The 6604-nt window shown below is 42.2% G+C and overlaps 1 long non-coding RNA gene across 2 annotated transcripts; it reads left to right on the forward strand.

The window, feature by feature from the left end:
* The first annotated feature begins 679 nt into the window (after positions 1-679).
* LOC310681714 lies at positions 680-6347 on the forward strand. 2 transcript variants are annotated; one of them, XR_014513542.1, is made up of 4 exons: positions 680-958; positions 1351-1469; positions 4903-5041; positions 5994-6347. It is a non-coding gene; the product is annotated as an uncharacterized lncRNA (long non-coding RNA). The 2 variants fall into 2 exon arrangements; XR_014513541.1 differs by having other exon boundaries at positions 680-1469.
* The last annotated feature ends 257 nt before the right edge of the window (positions 6348-6604 follow it).

The raw sequence follows: 6604 nt of genomic DNA on the forward strand, positions 1-6604 counted from the left end.
TTGAGGAAAATCCCAGAGAACACTACACACACCTTGAAGTAAACAGTCTCTATCAGAGTAAGAACAGGGACAAAAGAGATCTTTTGGGCAGTGGCGTAGTGTGGGGGGTGCAGGGGGGGCCGGCCGCACCGGGCGCAACATCTGGGGGTTAGGGTTAGGGGGCGCAAATCCACGGGTTAGGGGGCACAAATTACTTGCCTTGCCCCGGGTGCTGACAACCCATGCTACGCTCTTGGGTACTGCCTTCCATTTACTCTGTGTAACCTACTCACTTTCTTATCCTGCGCCAGTGTTTACTTCACCTGTTTAAAGATACATTCATTACCAGCTCTCCTCCCATTTCGGTCGCTAATCTAGCCTGGAAAAAACCTAAACTGATTGTTAACCTGACTACAGACAAGAGGCTTGCTGTGCAATTTTCTAACCATTAGGACAAGGGAGTGAACCTGTTTCAAGGAACAAGGGAGTGAACCTGTTTCAAGGAAATGTTTTCCGTGTCCACCCATTTAATCCAGGTTAAGGGTATTGTTCTGCATCTCAGAGCAGTCTTGGGTAAGTGGCATGATTATTGCTGGCATGGAGGGGTGGGGTGGGGGGGACAGGAATTAGGGCAGTGCTTCATGTGGGTTCAGCCAAAGTCTGTGCTTTATATTAAAGAGAACAAAACAGGACTGGACAGAGTGTTCTGGGAAACTAATAACCAAATAGACTGCAGCCCATATTTGCTTTTGGGAATGTGATATAGAGGCATTACTTGGAGATTTTCTATTAAAAACGAAAACGAAAAAAGCAACAGAGAAATCAAGGGAGCCTAATAATAGCTTCTTAACCACAGAAAGCGAGAAACAACATAGATACGATAATTGAATATGGTTTTGATGGTCAGAATCTGCCTTTATTCTACAGCTGTATTTTCGGATTTGAGGCTTGATCCTGGCAGCTACGACGACAACTTTTTGTATGTAATTGCCTGCGTATTTGTTCGTTCGAGAGTGTGTTCCGTTTCACTTTTTAGCCTTGCTAGATTTTAATAAGGCTGGGAGATCTTTGTTGTTGGTACTGCTGCTGGCTGTTGTCAATACAATCATCTTGCTTCTTTAACTATTTATATAATACGTTTAATTTCATTTGTTCAGATCCCAGTCCAGGAAAGCATGCATTTTGGATATGGATACTATTGAACTGCAGAGCTAGTAATTTTCAGTTTACGTGGCATTGTGGGACAGTGACGGCTGCCACCCAAACTACGGCAAGGCCTACACTTCCACATGCTCAAGCCTTTCCCTGTGGATTCCCTCTCTCCCAGTGAGCTCATGGTCCTAACAGGCTTCTTCTTGTATCCGGCTGCAGGTTCACTGGATTTTTTGCCTGCCAACTTCCTTCCACTGCTGTTGAAAATTAAGATTCCTTGCTTGGCAGCTGCCCTTCCTTAGCTTCTTGGAGCACCAAGCCTTCTTTTTCTCCAACAGGTGTGCCGTGGTGTGAACATACAGGCAGAACCTTATGCTGAAAAGCATTAGAAATGGAAGATTTTAGTCTCCAAATCATTTGCAATTATTCAGTTTAATGTAATTGTTATCTGGATGCTTCAGGCGCTTTGGGGACACTGTGGTAGTCCGACGCAGGGGACTGTTCTCCAAAATATAATTTTCAATATGCGCTAAGATTCACAGGACATTGAAAATCATTGTTGAACATGCCATTAAAGGTCAAGGCCATTTTGGGCAAATTAACATAAGGATTATATTCAAAACTCAGGAAGCAATTGTGCCATTTTTGATCGCACTGGGAAGACCTCATTTAGAGCCCTGGGTTCAGGAGGTCTGATCATTTTAATTCAAGAAAGGTGCTGACAAAAGAGAAAGTATTGAGAGGAGAACTGGGAAATGATAAGAAGGTTAGTTGTCCAGGGGAGAGAGCAATTTCCCTTTCCCCATCTGCACCTTCAGGTACAATATCTGAATTATTTGTCTCTTGTAAAAATCAGCTAAATGTCCATTGAAAATACTTGGCAATGAGCAGAATGGAACTGCAACCACACTTCTGCATGTTGTAAAGCTGGGATGGGGAACCTGGTGCCCTCCAGGTGTGTTGCTGGATTTGAGCTTTCCTCCACCCAGGTCAGCATGGTCAACAGGGGTGATGAGAACTGTAATCCAGCAACACCTGGAAAACTACAGTTTCCCCACTCCTGTTGCAAAGTGATATGTGCAGGGCTAACTCAGGACATTTTGTCACTAGGGTAAAATGACAAGACAATGTGTGTCCCCATTCCAGTTGGACTGGTAGCTGAATCTGACTTCAGCACTGGTGATGGGGCAGCAGGCTGGTGTAGGTTTGATAGCGCGGGTTGTACGGCACTCACAATTTTCTCCTATAATACCTTCCCAACATTCCCGGCTCACAGCATCTGCTGTCTAGGGGGCTGCTGTATGCAAAAGTATATGTTGTGTGGGATGCCTTATAACTACAGTGGTACCTTGGGTTACATACGCTTCAGGTTACATACGTTTCAGGTTACACACTCCGCTAACCCAGAAATAGTGCTTTAGGTTAAGAACTTTGCTTCAGGATAAGAACAGAAATTGTGCTCCGGTGGTGCGGCGGCAGCAGGAGGCCCCATTAGCTAAAGTGGTGCTTCAGGTTAAGAACAGTTTCAGGTTAAGTACGGACCTCCGGAACGAATTAAGTACTTAACCCGAGGTACCACTGTATACTGCTTCATATTTCAGCAGAAATCTCTAAACTGTTTCCCTATCTCAACAAGAATGTACAGAACGTGGAAGCAAGGTTGCTTGTGGTGGGCAAACTGCCGTCAGCATATGATAACATCTTTTTCGTGGGATTTGGATTGGCTGTCAATCAAGGTCGCTGCATTCTGCTGGAGATTTTCTCCCCAAAATATCAGAAGCCCTCTCTACAGCAACTCAGAGCAGGACTTTCAAAGTTAGCTACTGCTGTTCTGTAGAGCAGCAGTTCTGTTGAGATATGACAGGCTCCCACTATCTCTATGTTCCGGAAACAATTGAAAATGTTTTTGTTTCAACAGGCTTTTCCAAGTAGACGGAAAGGTCATTGCTTTGGGTTTCGTTCTGCGTTGTTTTCGTGCCTGTGCTTGGTTGTTCTTATACTATTTTCAAAAGCATTTTTCCTGTTTCTAAAGATGGAACATACATCACCCTTGGGAGATATATTATGGAAGGTGTTTCACAAAATGAACGAATAAATGATATATAATACAAATTCAACATCCAGTGTGCTACAACTGTTAATAATAACAGATCCCATGTTTTAAGTAACATAATTAAGTAACAATAAGTATCTAAAGACAATGTAAGTTAGTAAAATAAATGGGGAACCTAGCTGCCGAGTGCCTAAACCACTACCAGGCAGTCCAAACAGCAATCCAATTTTTAAATGATGAGAACATGTATGCTGGGGAAAACCACATGTGGTAAGCAAAAGTGGAGAGACACTAACGTACCTGGCCTATTGGCTTTGCTTTTCTCTGTGGTTTTTTTTTAATTTCACGTAACTATCCAGAACTAGAGTGAAATCCTATATCCTGTAATTTATTAGATTAACCTTTCAGAAACTGCTTTTAATTAGAACACTGGGAAACCTCTCTTCACTTGCTGCCAAATTGTTAAAAAAAAAAAAATCACACAAAAGGGGAAACAAATTAAACAGAGAGAAATGTTCCATTTTGGATTTTGGCCACTCTGTAAGAAATCCTATCAATAACAGAATTCTGCAGTGGGATTCATGGTGCATCTACAGTGGTACCTCGGGTTACATACGCTTCAGGTTACAGACGCTTCAGGTTACAGACTCTGCTAACCCAGAAATAGAACCTCGGGTTAAGAACTTTGCTTCAGAATGAGAACGGAAATTGTGCTCTGGCGGCACGGCAGCAGAAGGAGGCCCCATTAGCTAAAGTGGTGCTTCAGCTTAAGAACAGTTTCAGGTTAAGAACATCCCTCCAGAACGAATTAAGTACTTAACCCGAGGTAGCACTGTATTTGTTTGTCCACTACACTGAGAAACCTATTTTTAACAGAATGCAATGCACACACACATACACAATGATAATTATCAAAGTATAAGAGTATCTGAGTGGTTGAAATAGCGACATGTAGCAAGGAGTCTTGATTTTTTTATAATAATAATTGCTTTGTGTGCCCATGTCTAATCTTGCCCATTTCTAAAATTTATTTATTGGTGTGTGTTTTTCTTCTTGTAAATCTACCAAAGAATAAAATGAAATCAAATCGGGATTAAGGGGTTAAGAGGGCATGCGCACTGTGTCCTGCTGATGTCATGGTCATGGCACTTGCCCTTCATCTGATAGGAAAGGTTCTGTGGGGGTGGGCACACACAAAAATGGGTGGCTGGGGAGGGTCAGTTGGGGGCAGTGAGAGAGAAATGTCCCTGTTTTCATCTGAGGAACGTTGGAGGGTGTGTGCTTTGTCCGTACAAGTAGATCTTCAAAACAATGCGACAGCTACCTTTCAGCTGAGAATAAATCTACGTGCTTGAAAGAAAGGCGAGTAGCATTAGCTCATCATGACTGCAGATGAGCCCTGGCTACCTTGGGATAATTGAATCGTAAAATAATTCAGCATGATCTAGCCATTTGTCTGTGATACGTTTTGAGTGTGCAGCCATGTACATTATGCCAAGGAAAAACTGGGCTGGCTTTTCACTGAAGGAAATTGTATTTTTTAAGAGAGAGAGAGAGCGCGAGGGAGAGAACTTGCTTTGTAAAGAACTTTTTCAGCGATGGAAGGAAAATGTCACCACATCCTCTGAACAGCAACATACTGTACAGGCCCACTTCCGTGCCAAAGAATGAACAGAGATAAGAGAACAGTGGGCAATGTTTATCCTTGTTCCTTTCAGCTCCTCACAGCTGTGTAGAGCCTGGTCATCATTACCAACAAATGAAAAGGAATGGAAACATTAACTCTGTGGAATCTTTGAAGAAGCTGGTGGCAATGAAGTTAAGAAAGTATTAACAATGGAAAGCATTTAGGAAAAGGTCAGCGCTCAGATTAATGTATGCTCTCGCTACTGGGCTGCTTCGGGGCTAAGATGTGCTCGCACTATAGATGAAGGGACCAGTTTAGGGATGTAGTTAGTCACGGGCTTCCTTCTGTGAAACTGAGGACTGTAGCCTCTTGATGAAAATAATTACCACTACCATTCTTTGCCGCCTTTCATGGCTCCGATGGGAAACCGGCTAATGCTGCTGCTTCCTTTCTTAGGACTTCTGCCAAGCAGCCAATGTGCTTCTCTCTTCCCACCAGCAGGCCAGCCTTGATCCTTGGTAGATTTGACAGAGCAGGATAAGGTATCCATGGGACCTCCAATAGTTTTGTTGTGCTGCAAAGGGACTGGTCACCATGTTCATGTAGATACCAATGAGTGTTGCTATGGGCGATGGTGATGAGGCAAACACAACACACACACACACACACAAAACACCAAGCTAAGTCAATTCTTGATTTGCTATTCAGACCACTCTTGAGCACTGAAGCAGTGGCCATCTGCCAGTGTTTGTAATAGGAGGTCAGTATGCACTGACATTCAATAAATTGGTATTATATGCCTCAGATTTGTGCTTTATGGGTTCTACATTCTTTCAGAAATATGAGCCTTGAATGGAATTGTGATTGAAAATCCACATAGACAAATTTATGTCCAAAGACAAGCAGATGGTTGCATTGTCTATCTATAAATAATAACGTTATTTAACCAGAGAAATGGCTTGACATACTCATTGAAAGTAATGGGACTTGGGTTCAGTCCTAGGCACATCACTCAGCTCAATGAGACTTATTTCTGAGTACATGCAGGTCCCATGTACCAAAAACAGTGTGTTCCCAATACATTGTTTGTTAGACGAGTGTTCGGATAACAAGCTGACAATTTCCATTATTTCCTATGGGAACATTCCTAATCTGTGATCTCTCTCCCCTCTCCTAACATAGTTTCTTCCTGAAATGGCTGCAGCCAACCAGCAAAAGAGAGGCAATGGAAAAACCTATTTGCCTTATCTATCCTGCTCTCTGATTTATCCAATCTCTCTCTCCCCCTTCCCTCTTTCCATGGTTTTTGCCTGAAAATGACTGCCGTCAACCGGCAAAGCAGAAACAAGTAAGGAAGTGGGCAAACTCTGGCTGTTTGGATATCTGAATTAGCCATGTGTGTAGCAATGTTTCGGCATAATTATTCATGTTCGGATAAGTGAATTTTCACATATTGAGTTTTCAGAAAGCAGGACCTGTTCTTTGCAAACAAGCTTATTGTCTGACAAAATTATGCTTTTCATTTAAACTCATTTATTTGGGATTCACTCTTTTTATATTTATTTATTTTTAATGCAATATTTCCTTGAAAACTGAGACATTGGAACAAAATCTGGTACTCATGTTTGGAACACAATTCTAGATTTAAAGTAGAAATATCAGCTTGATCTCTGCACCTATTTTCAAAGGAAAGGGACAGGAAAATGCAAAATGCACCGCAATGGAAGACTGAAAATGAAAATTTAATAATTACCATTTAAATGTATTGATGATTAGCTCCCTTTGTCCTGAGA

The sequence above is a fragment of the Podarcis tiliguerta genome, assembly GCF_965153285.1.
Source record: "Podarcis tiliguerta genome assembly, chromosome: 7".
Taxonomy (NCBI): Eukaryota; Metazoa; Chordata; class Lepidosauria; order Squamata; family Lacertidae; genus Podarcis; species Podarcis tiliguerta.